We start from the raw sequence: 14,303 nt of genomic DNA on the forward strand, positions 1-14,303 counted from the left end.
CATTTGTATTGATTTACTCTGCATGGATCAGTACAAGTTTAACCTGGTTGTTATTAAAATTCTATGAATTTTGTTACTAAATTGTGTGTTTTTTTTGGTTTTTTTTTTTTTCTTTCTGCCATACAGGGTTGTAACTTTCATCACATACCCGTTTCCATTAATGGAGATGATAAAAACCAACATTTTTGTATACATCTGCTGGACATAGTTCTCAGTCTTTATATATGCATTATTTAAATTACAGGGGTGAGGAGGCCTAGTATGTATATAGCGAGCTAGGTTTCTTAAAGAAATTTGACGTTTCCAACACGCCTTCCTTACCCGAGTGAGACAGGCTTGTTATTTGCTAACACAAATAATCCTCAAAAAGAAAACTATTAAAGGGACATAAGAACGTTAATGCATATAAAAGCTTAGAGGTCCCTTTAGATTTTTTGTTGCTCCCCTTACAAATACATGGCAGGATTCCGCAGTTTCCCTGCAGGAGATGTGTTCACCTGAATCTCATTATCACCCCCCCCCCCTCTATGTGGTTGCAATAGGAGTGCTTTCTGCCACTGTCTGGATGCTTTGGGTGGTGCCAGTGGTGGTTGAAACCATCCGACCACAGAGGAGACAGGCAGTTGCAGCTTTTTAAGGTAAGACCGTCCTATTTTTTATGTATGCATGTTTTTTTTTTTTCTTTAAACAATACATATAAATGTACGTTTTAATATGCATTTGTTAGGCTGTCCAGGACATTTAACCCCTTCAGTCCCCTATGGACTAGTACGTCCATAAAATGCATCTCAAGAAACCCCTATGGAGGTACCAGTACGTCCTGACCCTCTTGCAGCGGCAGGGGAGTTGTTTGAGAGCCTGGACTTCCCCCTATCAGCAGAAGCTGCTGCCCGATCTCCTGTAACAGCTGCTGGCGGGAACGCCGGAAAACGTAGTTTTAAATGCGCGATCGGGCATCCCCTGCAGGGTCTGTCTAGACCCTGCTGGGATAGCTGATCGCTCTGATGAGGCACTGATCAGACACTGTGATCTCTATGCAAGAGATCAGTTTGATTGGTGCAGGGGGATCGCAGGGATCTCACATGCTGAAACACAAATCAATTTTTTTATTTTTTTTTAAAGCAATAAAGATCACAAATATAATAAAAAAAAAAAAGTGACCTAAGTGATGTCATTGTGACATCACTGGTGTTAATAACATGTTCAAGAGGTCCCCAAGATAAAAACAAGAAAAAAAACCCTTACATCCTATTGCCCTAACACAACATCTAAAAGGTATAACCCTCCTGCCCCCATTCACAAACCCGTTAAGCCGTAAGTATAAAAATTACTACCCCATAGGGTACTATATGTAAGGGATGAATATGGCCCTCAAAAAAGGATGTGGGGTATTTCTGTTATCAGGAGATGCAGCTAAACACATTTTGGCTGGGTTTCTCTGCCGTAACACATATCCTGTGCAAAAAAATCTAAGCAACACAGAAGTGTTGGTGGGGGAAAAAAAGCGCAGGAAATAACTTCTGTGGCCACCTTTGACAGTGATTGGTGGCTAAATAGCTGCATGAAGAATGCCCAAATATCCCTGATATGATAGTCTGGGTTGTCTGCTTTACAGAAACATATAATTTTGGGGATATTTTTTGTTTATTTAAAATTAGAGTTCAACAAACCAAAGATGTATGGGGCGCAAGTATATATGTAGGGAAGAAAAAATAACAATATAGTGTAGATGGTATGTGCAAAATAAATAAAAAGTGATGTGTTGCACTTACAAAAGCAAAAGGTGATTCTGACCCATCAGCATGGAGTAAGATAAATTCTTGAATTCTCTTTGTATAAAATCTAAAGACAAACTAAAATAGTGCAATATCTTCAAGTAAAATACAAATTTTCCAGAAAAATGCACTCACAATTTTTCATGCACAAAAGTGCATATGCAGGCGTTTTGTATAAAAATCCACCAAAGGTAGAATACACTGAAGTCCAATTTTGATCCTTCTCGATGCGTTTCGCCCCTTGGGCTTCTTCAGGAGATCAAACGGTAAATCAATCGGTATTCTTAATCCATGCTGATGGGTCAGAATCACCTTTTGCTTTTGTGAGTGCAACACATCACTTTTTATTTATTTTGCACATACCATCTACACTATATTGTTATTTTTTCTTCCCTACATATATACCTGCGCCCCATACATCTTTGGTTTGTTGATATTTTTACACTTTGAGGAAGAGTGTCGTTTTGGGCAGCTGCGGTCTATTTGGGAAGTATTATTTTACTTATTGTATTTTCCTTTTCACGTCATCACGGTAGCACGTATTTTTTAGGTTCAGTCACAGTGGTATATATTAAAATTAGAGTTGCAATCCCATCATACCTTATGTAAAAATTCTACGACTTTGTAAAGAATAATGTACTCCTTATAGTATGTTCCCTATAAGTGCTGGGACAGTATGAAAATTCTATATGTATTTCTGAAATCGGTACCAAAAACCCCTGGGACTGAAGGGGTTAAAGATGCCTTTTAAAAAGTAAAATGAATCAAGCACATTATAAATATAATCCATAAAATGCAATTTTTCAGTACCATAGTGCCTTGAAAGTGTGAGGCAAAGAGGTTGATTCATTTAATAGTTAATTGTGACTGTATTCAAAAAGGGGGGGGGGGGTCAATAGCCTGACCTTGGGTGGGGCACTCGCACAAATGCACACCCAGACACTTCACTAACACACATCCACACATGTACCGATGTTTGTGCACATACTAACATGCTTTCACTAACATACCCAAAGACGTGTTCAAACATACCCACCCCGACACACTATAAGATACCCAGACAGACTCACATATATAACCACCCATCTGTAAACTAATATACCCAGCCACTAACATATATATATACTGAGACACTAATATACATACCCAGGCGTGTGAAAAAGAAAGGTATACCCTCTTCTATGGTTTTGCTTACCAGGACATAAGTCATCTGTTCCACAGCAGGTGTAAAATTAGTTAAATACCTCAGATGAACACATGATCTATTGGTCTTATTTATTCAACAAAAATAAAGCCAAAATGGAGAAGGATCTGTTGCATGACCCCATTGCGACAGCCTCACATTTGACTGTAGAATACTTTCCTCCTTGGCTGTGTCTCAACCCGCACGAATGCTGCAGACCAACAAACTGCTACAACTTTGGTTTTTTATAGAGATGGTCACACTTGCTAATGGTTGATTAATCAAGTGCATTCGATTAGCAGCACCTGTCTGCTACTTAACATCTTAATTCCTATGGAAGGTGTAAGGGTGTACGTGGACTCGATCTCCAAAACGATACTGACATTACGGACAGCATTTGGAATTTGGAAGAGGGCTATCGAAAGGCCATGGTGAACGGTTTGCTGGATGAAAATTATCAGGAAAACTACGGGAACCGAATGTGTAAAGCTTGGGGGAAAGAAGAGAGAGGAAGTTTATTTCAAAGGAAGATAAATGTTAGAATAAAAGGCCATAAATTAGGTTTAGATGTAATGTAAAAACGTTTTGCTTAATTGAGAGGGTGGTAGAAAGAATGGAGCAGTATCCTATCAGAAGTGGAAAAGGCTGGAGCAGTTAGGGAATCTAAACAAGATAAAGGACTAAAGGCTGAGTCTTAGATCATGAAAACGACCAGACTAGATTGGCCCAAATGGTTCTTATCTGCCGTCCGGTTCTATGTTTCTATGAGCCAGACTATGCATACGGCCACGGATGGATAAGGTTTATATGACCAATGATTTAAAATAGAATGCTCACTACACTGTCACTAATACCTTTCTTAATACAGTCTACCATCAAGCTTTCCAGCTTCTTTTATTAGGATGTTTGCTTTTATGGAGATGAACCATTGTTTTCCACGTTTTTTGAATTTTACAAAGTTTAGGAATATCATAACATAAGTTATGGTGGGTAAAAGGTGATGGAAACCCTTCCACTAAAATTTAAGGGGTAGTAGAAGTATTATTAAACACTCATCTACAGACACCAGACAAGCCAGAAGGCTTGCTTTTCCCTCAGAAATCTCATGGTGCTTTCACAACCACAAGGGATTCTGGGTAGGCACATACAAATAAGGTTAACAATTATCACCTTTGCCTCTATATCCACTTTATACATGGATCCCTAGATCCTTTCTGTAGATGAGTGTTTAATAATACTTCTACAAAGTTTAGGTAAATTTTAATAATTTCCAACTACCACCGCTAGAGGTCAGTATGCCCTAAGTGGTTCCCTATAGAATAACACGATACTATGAGGTTTGCATACCAAGATGTTTCTGTTCCTTTACGCAATGAAAGGTAAGGCTCAAAAGGTGCGATTTTGGACACCATTCCTGATCTTGTCTTTAAAAGGCACTTTTGTTTTGTCCCTACATGGTTCTTTTAAACTATGGATTAAAGGGACCCTGCCATTTTGCCAATATTTGGGGCAGCTCTGTATTATCATAGCTGGCTGCCTTAAGGGTACATTCATATACCCTTAAAGAAGTTTACATTAGAGCTGGATAACTGGCTGCTATACATTATGTAGGACCAACCCCAGTGAGCTTCTAGTGTAAGAAGTGTTATGCTGGCCCTAAATAATGCGTAGTTAATGTGGGAAGATTTCTCAACCAATTTAATGAATGGTTTTAATGAAATCCCAAATGTGTGAATATGCTACCTTATGTAGACAGATCATTTTTTTTTAATAGCTGACTCTTCATGAAATTACATTGATCTGGCACAAAAATGAAGTAAATGAAAAGCAAGGGGGTAACTAGAAACCACAGTGCCCTGGTGTGAAAATTGCCCCCGGGGCCCCAAACTTGAACAGCTGGTCTGTGCTATCATTACCCCTTGCTCCCCCCATCCAACATACGCTCTGGCACACATATGTAAATACTTACACAAATTACACACTCTCATACTTACTAACACACACGTACACATTCATTCTAACTCTCCATCTCACCCCATATTACACATACCTGCTGACACACACAATTACACATTCATGCTCACACACCCACCCGCCCAGCTACACATCCATGCTCACATACATACTTATACGCAGTGGTGGAACTACTGGGGTCGTGACTGCGACCGGGCCCTGGAGTTCTGCCAGTCAGGGGGGCCCAGGGGGTGGCAAGCGGTTGTTTTCAGCAACCGCTCGGCGCCCTTCTGTCTCCTCTGCTCCCTGCTGCTGCCTGCCTCAGCTCTGCCCCGACTGCAGTGGTGGGAGCATGAGGCGTCTGTCTCAGATGCCGGCGCTCAGCAGTGAAGCTGTGCATACCGCGGCAGACCAGCGAGATAGGAGCCTCGTGCTGCCACCACAGGACTGCACGGTAAGTGACATACCAAGGGGGGGGGGTAGGGAGAGGGTAGATAGTCAGAAGGGAGGGAGATGGGCTAGATGGGCCTGAGAAGGAGGAGAGAGGGGGTAGATAGTGTGAGAAGGGGGGAGAGGGGGTAGATTGTTGTGTAAAAATCATGTTTTTTTGGGGGGGGCCCTTAACAGATTAACCGGGGCCCTGAGGCTTCTAGTTATGCCCCTGCTTATACGCAAACACATATACATAATACATTCCACCCCCGCTTACCTCTCACATCACCAGCAGCTTCCTTTCCAGCTCCTCGCACACAGTCTTGCTTTCAACGTGGGGCACGTGATGTAACAATATCTTCCTGTCTCTCTGTTTCGGTTTAAAATAGTTGAGAAACTATTTTGAACCAGTACGAGGAGACAGGAACAAGGGGTGCGACCCCTGTAGTTACTCCACTGAAGGAAAGTAATCTGCATATAGGTGATGCCCATACCCATGGCCGGAGTCTCCTGATGAAGCTCCAATTCTCTGTGTTACCATGCTCCCTTTCTGGGTTATGGGAGCCATCCCTACCCCCTGTCCTATTCCCCTTCTAACCCAAATACATGGGGCTTGCCTTGCTCATGTATGTGTCTAGCCCCCACCCTCGCTTTGGAACACTTACTTTTCTAGAACTATTTATTTGCATTCAGTCATGTTTGTAGACCTATAGATATTTTTTTCCTCTGAATACCGCAGAGCCTTTTACCCAACACATATTTCATAAGCATTATAATCAAAAACTGATTTAAACCATAGTGCCAGCAAACACATTCTTATGTTTTGGCAAGGATTATGAAATTGACCACACTGGGAAAAGAAGTGTTAAATGATGTAATTGATCAATCAAAGTGGTTCATTTGGAATATTAAGTGTCACTTCCCATTAGGTAAACCAGATGAAACAATGGCCTGTAAGATAATCGAGAAATGCAGTTAGTGTTTCCATGGCAACACCAACTATGCACCAGATTTTCCCATTCTCAAAATCTCTGCATCAGAATCAGGCTTTCTGTTGAATTCCTTAGGGACACACAACAAAGCTGAATTTCATGATAGCCTCACCGAATCGAGAATGTGTTCCATGGAATATATATATATATATATATATATATATATATATATAAAATTTAACCCTATAGTGGGCCATGTCTGTATGATGATGTCCTAATGTTTAGAAAAGCTCCTGTATGGAAAGTAGTTGTATGTGCAGAATCCCCCATATGCATTTGCCTCTATACAAGCCCCCCCAACTGCTTTCCATACAGGAGCTTTTCTAAATATTAGGACATCCTCATACAGACATGGTTCACTATAGGGTTAAGGTATATATATATATATTCCATGTACAGCTATCATATACATTAGATGACTGGATCATGGGGAAATAAAAAAAAGCCCCACAAGATGTTCCACGTTATGTATTTTCTCCCGTGGTTATTTTCTCATGCTTCTGTTGCTTAAAAGTAGAGCTGTCGCCATTTTTTTCCCCAAACAGTACTGGCCACATTATTGCCTATCCATGGCTCCCAACATTTCATATGGCCAGAATGAAACAAGTTTGTTTTGAGGTGTGGCTAGGGATCAGGATTTTACTTTGCCTTTTATGTGACATGTTGATGCAATAATAGCTATATATCTGCATGTTATTTTAAAGAAGGAAAAAAGTCGTTTATTTACACAATTTAAAGAGACAACAATATACTGTACTTTAATATGCCTTCATTACCTTTAGACAAAGCTGAAGCGCCAGAGCTGCAGAGCTCTGCCCTCTCCGTGGTCCAGGTTTTGTGCCAGTTTTGCCTGCTTGAAGCCAATCGCTGGCAGGAAACCACCAGGCGTGCATGGTGTGTCTTCTTAGACCCCTGGTCTGGAGGTCACGAGTGCTGGATCTGGCTGAGGTTGATTATAGGGTGTGTGAGTGTGTGTGGAGTGGAAAAATATGTGTTTGGCCAAACATATAGCCTGCAAGCCAAGGAGCTGTGTGACTGGGAAAAGGGCAAATGCATAGCAATTACTTCCTAAATCCTTCCATGTATTTGCAAGGAGACTAAAATAATTTAAAAGATATACACATCTATCATATGCATTAAATCCCATATTATGGTTGGACTTCCTTTAATATATAAATGTATTTTTTGAGGTTGTATATACATAATATAATTATATATATACATAATTCAGGATTGTGTATACACTCATATTGAGCAAACAATCTGAGCCGCTAGAAAAGGGAAACATCTGAGGAGGATGGAGAGACAGAGGGATTTGGGTCCATTAATCACCAGGTAAAGGATGGATGTCAGAAAACCTTAAAGTCATGCAAAAGTCATACTTAATTTATTGCTGTATATTACAGTAAATATCAGATTGCTGTAAATGGTAATTAAGCTTTACAATGACATCAAGAGTGGCTGTCTGAGCTCCAGATGGCAGCAAATCTCCACTATATTTGCTGAGCGCTTGCTGGACAACATACTGTGTGTGTTTTGGAGCAAAAGAGAAGACTAAAATAAAAAGCACCTGTTTTGTCACATATATATATACTGCAACAGACTAATTAATACATACTACCATTTTAATTAAGAGGAAAGATTGGCAACTACTGTATTATTATATACTTAGAGACGATCTGTGTTTTTCTTTCTAAAACCTGCAAAAATTAACATCAGTGGTCAGTGGATTCTCCTTACGGAGTTAACTTTTCTTGTGTTTTGCGGTGATATTAGTCACATGCAGTTTTTTGACAATTGTAGGCAATCCCCCTAAAGGCCTTTTGCTCGGGATCCATATAAAAATATAAACTTCCCTTCAATTGGTAGAAATGTATGTTTGGGTTTGTTGCTGCTCATACAGAAGAGATTTTCCAGGGACTCTTAGTTTCGAGGTGGAGCACTGTGACATAAGACACTTGTCAGCATTTAGCTTAGGGTATGCTATTAAAACAATATATATGTGTGTGTGGGGGGTGATTAGCACATTCTATGATTTTATATAATATTAAAATCTATTTTTGCCCGGCAAATTGCTAAAAACCAAGCTTTTAATTTTCTTTGGATGATCAACAAGAATAAGAAAACAGAATTTTTAGAGAATCTGAAAATGATGTTCTTCCCACTACAAAAGACATGGTTAGATGAGATGTGACAAGAACATGGCCATGTTGGAGGATAACTCACACACCTATATCTCTTGTAAGACCATACTTGGCCATTTGCAGTCACTCTGAAAATGGGTTGAACCACTGGAATTGTGAAGTAAAAGGCTACATGGTCTGATCACCTGCATAGGGCAATTACCTCTGATGGAGGCTTTTTATGTCCATAATGTAGAGGCTGATTCTGTGTGGGTGCCAAGACAATATTGTCCCCCAAAAAAGCCACTTTTTTACTCGTCAACATATCTTTTATGAAGGTCAGTAATACTGTGTTCTGCAATAAAGGAAACTGGCTACTATGGAGACCTTGACCCATTAAGAAAGAGGAGTTTAGATTCAAATGGAGAGGCAATAAAGCTCTTTAAGTATATAAGAGGGTTAATTGTCCTCCTCAACGTAGAAGAATCTCCATCTCCTGTGAGTTCCTTAGGGTTGAAGAGAAGGCTGAGATTTATGAGGCATCATAGTTGAGCGTGAAATTCATTTACCTATTAATATATGTTGCATATAGATACAAGAATAAGCGTCAAAGATCTGGAAGGTGACAATTGCTCTTTAAGCTCCGTGATTAAAGATTTGAAGAAAAAAAATAGGACTGTAGCTTGAATAGACACCACAGTTATTTTTGGAATGAAATCGTTTTTTTGGCTTATGACAATCAAATGGTATGTAGGCCTAGGCCTGGTGCAATACTAGGAGGGGGCTTGCTTAACCCTTATGCCAAATAAACATTTTGTATAACTATCTGTCCCTCTCTCTTCTTGCATTGTAGCTATTGTCTATGCAAACTTTTCTTCTTTAGATATTGTACTATTCTCGACAGTAAATTTCATTTGAACTAAAACCTAGCTTTTAGAAAGCAATGTTCACCAGCATGAGGTCAGCATAGGCAAAACGGGGCTACAGGTTTTAATACATCAACCTCAAGTTCAATATGCAATTGAGCTACATACATTATATTAAAAGAGCTTCTTAAATGCTATGCCAAAAGTATGACACAAGCATTCGGACTAGATTGGCCAATGTATTATCTGCCATAAGAATGATATGTTTTCCTACATGTTTAAAGGTTATCCAGAAACGCAACTTTTACTATGTTCTTTAAAGGCCTTACGGGTTGTCATATTGCGTGCTCCTTAACCCGTCTTTTCGATTACCCTTTATTTTAGAATTTAATTAATGTGACATTTTCTCAAGAATGTGCATGTGGATAGAAATTGAAGTGATTGAAGCAAATATTGTCTATTATCCTTATATTTTTATAGGTATACAATATTTATTATTCCATTAGATTTAATATATTAAGATATTATCATTATACCATATAGCTTGTATATTATCATCATATTTGTTAAAAAAAACAAACTCAAAGTTGATATCCACATAAAAGCAAGTAGCTTGTAAGACCTAACCACATACCATCTCAATGCCATTCTATTGGCAGAAAAAAAGTTTGTGCCTTTCTCAGACCAAGCCTTTGTGAATTATGGAAAAGAATTCCATCTTTTAGATAACGTATAATACCAAGAATCTGAACACACACCCTTAAATATATTCTTACACTGGATTCAGTTCAGTATGCTGATGTAGTTTTTACTTTTAGCATGTTAAATGAATAAGTTTTATATATATTTGTTACGGTTTTAGATGTTGGATTAGGTGAGAATTCAGGTGCAAGGGCAGATTTATGCACAAAACCCTACACAGGGCAATAGCTCTCCCCCAGGTTGAGTCCCTAGCTTTGACTGGCCACATACAAACCGGGTCTTCAGCAAGGAATCCACAATAAAGGTTGGGTCAGCAACCAAGAATCCCCACGACAAGCAAGCCTGTTGAGTAACAGGGAATGCACAATATATATAAACTCAGGTTACAATGAAAACAGGCTATAATGCTCCAACACTAAATGCAGGGAGCAGCAGGTTTATTTAGCCAGCCATGTAGTCAGAAATTGGAAACAGGGCACAGGTGAAATGACAGGTGTGTCTAGAGAGCAGGGGATTGAGTGGGTAAAGGCTACTTTGTACATCTGTAACATAAATGCTCCAGAGGCTACAGATGTAAGAGCAACATTGCAGATAACAGGTACACCTCAGGTTCAAGCCCTGTGATTATGACAATATTGATCATTGTATTGTATATGCTGTGCATATTGTGAGAGTGTGTGTTAGTGTAAATATGTGTGTAGCGCGAGTGTGTGTTAGTGAGAGTGTATGTGAAAATACTTGTGCCAGAGCATATGTTAGTTACTGCAGGGGGGTCAAGTGGTTGACTTAGCTTTACCTATACCCTTTGAATTAAATCGAATGTTATCAGCTCTTCCAAGGTTTTGTTATCTTCTATTCCAAATCTGCTCCTAGTTATCATTTTATTCCCTTCAATGGTATTTAAAAAACAAACAAAAAAAAATGTATGAATCTATTATTTTAAAAAAATCCAGTTTTCAGATGCATTATATTCATCATACCCTAAATATTTGTAAATGTCTTAGCATGCATACCACAAATGGTTAAGCAATTTCCTTTGTTAATTTGTAATGTGCCTTCTTATGTTTACCAGCCCTAAGTGAAAAATGTGTGGTCCTAGCATAATAATAAAAAAAAAAAAAAAAGATTTAGTAATACATCACATATCATATTCATGCATTGCAAAACTTATCTTATAGGGAATATTGTAAGTAACCTACATCAGGCATATGTATGTTTCATTGGAAACATTCTCCAGGAGGTAATGTGTAACAAGTCATGATAATAAGTTGCATGCATCACTCTTCTGTTATGAAATATTAGAGTTAATGAGATATAAGCGACAAGCTTTAATTAATTCTTATTTTCATACAACGCTATTAAGGTTAATTGAGGGCAGTAATTTAACATTTCAGAAGTCTGTGTTAAGCTTGCCATTACAAAGACCATAATAGGATTTACTGGCATATATTTTCTGTTTTTATATCTCTTTAACTAATGAACAGAAAAAGAAATCTTAATAAATTATAAAATAATTCAATTGAGCATTTGTTTCCCCAAAAAACACCATACAAGCAGACTATCCAAATATCATAGGGCAAAGCTTCGAAATTAGTCCTGGGACTGTTGCTTAGACATACACCAACAAAAGGACTATGTTAAAACCAATTCCCTACAAACATGAGCTATTTCTGGGGGCACTCAAATACATAAAAACAATAGTGTAGGTACTCAGCATTCCCCATATAAACAACTACAAGCTCAACTTTGCGTTATTTGAAGTCACTCAGTGTTACCAACATAACCACTGTTTTCCCATGTTAAAAGCCCTCTATCTCACTGTGCTAGATTACTTCCTTCCAATTCCAGTGGATCAAAATGAGCTCATATAAAAATCTTAGCCAGATGAGGAGACCAAAAGGTGAGATCATTACCCTCCTTTTTATTCTTGTAGAAAAGTCTAGTTATAACCATGTACTTTGTCATTTGTATCAGCCAAAATCTGTGTCTCAGGAGAAACTGCTCATCCCTGCATGCCTTTCAAGCAGAAGGTCTTAGGCTTGAGTCGGTGGAACAATTCCCCTTTAGAGGTTTTGATGTAAAGTAAAGAAGGGTTACTTTACAGAGGGGGTGGTAGATAAATGGAGCAGTCTCCTATCAGAAGCAGTAGAGGCTAATACAGTGAGGAAATGTAAACATACGTGGGATACACATAAAGCTATCCTGAATCTACGACAAGACCAAGGACTGATTTAGATCTGACTCTCTACATCAGTAAAAATATACAGACTAGATGTGTTCTAGTTGGCCGTCAAAAAAAACATTGGAATATCTTACTGCACATCAAAACCTCTCTGATGTCCACATCCATTCCATTACCCTGAGGTCACCCGTTGGTCTTTTATTGAGAAGTCAAATACACCTATGTGGCTACCTGCAAAAGTAAAAGGCATGTATCAATGTATACATTTTAAAGTATGTCGATACATCTGCCCTACCAAAACATTTCAGGTGTAATTTTTTAAATAAAGGCTATGAATTGCTCTGCCTACGTAAGTAGAAGAGTCCTGGAACACATAACGTCAGTGATTAATAAAACTGATACACCAAGGAACTGCTTTACCAATGTGATGTGGCCCTGTTTAGTAAAGTCCAACCTTTAAAAAAAAATCACACAAATCTATAATTCCCAATACTGGAACGATACATCAAGTTACACATCAATAATGGTGAAATTGTATAAAGACCTTATGGCTTCAGGGTTTACTGTGACTTATATCAGCAAACATGAAATAAAAAAAAAGCCACACAGGGTACTTCAAGGAAATTATGACAGATTAAAAAATATATAGCCTTGTAAGCAATCATCTAATAACGAAAAGGCAATTCTACTAATTTGCCCTAATTGGAAATTTTAGTTTCTACTTTCTTATCTCAAGTTTAAGCATATATTAGTCCTAATGTATTCAATCTTTCATTAAGTGTTAGGACAGTGTAGGTCATAAGTTTAACCCCTTCGTGACAAAGGCTGATTTTACTTTTTGTACCCTTCGTGACAATGGCTGTTTTATCGTTTCTGCGGTGTTTGTGTTTAGCTGTAATTTTCTCTTAACCCATTTACTAAACCCACACAAGTTATATATTGTTTTTTTCAGGACAAGAAGGGCTTTCTTCAGACACCAAATTTTTTCATATGATGTAATTTCCTATAATAAAAATAATAAAATATGACGAAAAATTGAAAAAAAACACATTTTCTCACTTTTATTTGAAAAATCTTTTATTCATCATAAAAAACTACTGAAAAAACCTGCTAAATAGATTCTACTATTTGTCCCGAGTTTAGAAATACCCAATGTTTTTATGTTTTTTTGCTTTCTTCTACACGTTATGGGGCAATAAGTACAAGTAGCGTTTTGCTAATTCAAAACCATTTTTCTCTGAATCTGGTAATTCTGTCTCTATGTGGTATTTGGGGCATCTTTGAAGCCAGCAAATTAAATTTACCCCACCAAACCATATATTTTTGAAAACTAGACACCCCAGGGTATTTTAGATGCTGATAGTTTAACCCTTTCCATGCACTAATCCTACCACCAACCCTTGTCAAAGTTTGGGATAGTAATTGTTTTTGGTGTTTTTTTCACATACTTTGTACTTCAGGTGTGAAATTACAGCTCCTGGTATATGTTGCTGTCACACAACACCCAGATATGTGTCCAGCAACATCTCCTGAGTACATTGATACCCCACATGCATGGGTTTGTCAGATTGTTTGGGGGCAAAAGGGCCACATTTGGAACATGAGCAATTCAAATTCAGTAGGAATTTTACATCTGGGTAAAGAAAAATGCTTGTACCCAACTATCAGTAGGGACAGGTTACAAGAAAGCCTGGCCTATCTCCAAGAAGGGATTTGATCTAGCACCTTAAGTGGTCCCTCATGCCACGGAATGGACACAGGGGTCACTTGACAGTGCAAATAAAAACGCTTAAAAATGGTGGAGCAAATAAAAGCTAAAAAACAGTAAATGTAACAAAAAATTAAAAAAAAATACAAAAATGGAGCAGGAACAAAAAAAAAATAAAAAATGGGAAACTGTGTGATACAGCTTGAAGCAGTCACCGACACAGAGTGCAGGTTTTCCAGGGCAATCTGGACAGTAAAATGTGGTGTCCTTTCTTTGCCCCCTGCTGTAGCATACCCTGCATCTCTTTTGGGGATTCTGCTTCTTTGCTGTAGGGGGGATTTTAAAAATAAAATGGGTAGCCCCAATTCTGTTGGTTCCCATCACTAC

The 14,303-nt window shown here is 38.4% G+C and overlaps 1 non-coding gene across 1 annotated transcript; it reads right to left on the minus strand.

The window, feature by feature from the left end:
* Positions 1-13,857: 13,857 nt before the first annotated feature.
* LOC149289740 (small nucleolar RNA SNORA35) lies at positions 13,858-13,987 on the minus strand. Its single transcript, XR_016277319.1, has one exon. It is a non-coding gene; the product is annotated as a small nucleolar RNA SNORA35 (small nucleolar RNA).
* Between the last annotated feature and the right edge of the window lie 316 nt (positions 13,988-14,303).

This window comes from Sceloporus occidentalis, unplaced genomic scaffold, assembly GCF_023333645.1.
Source record: "Sceloporus occidentalis isolate IW3139 unplaced genomic scaffold, rSceOcc1.0.p SCAF_43, whole genome shotgun sequence".
Classification (NCBI taxonomy): domain Eukaryota; kingdom Metazoa; phylum Chordata; class Lepidosauria; order Squamata; family Phrynosomatidae; genus Sceloporus; species Sceloporus occidentalis.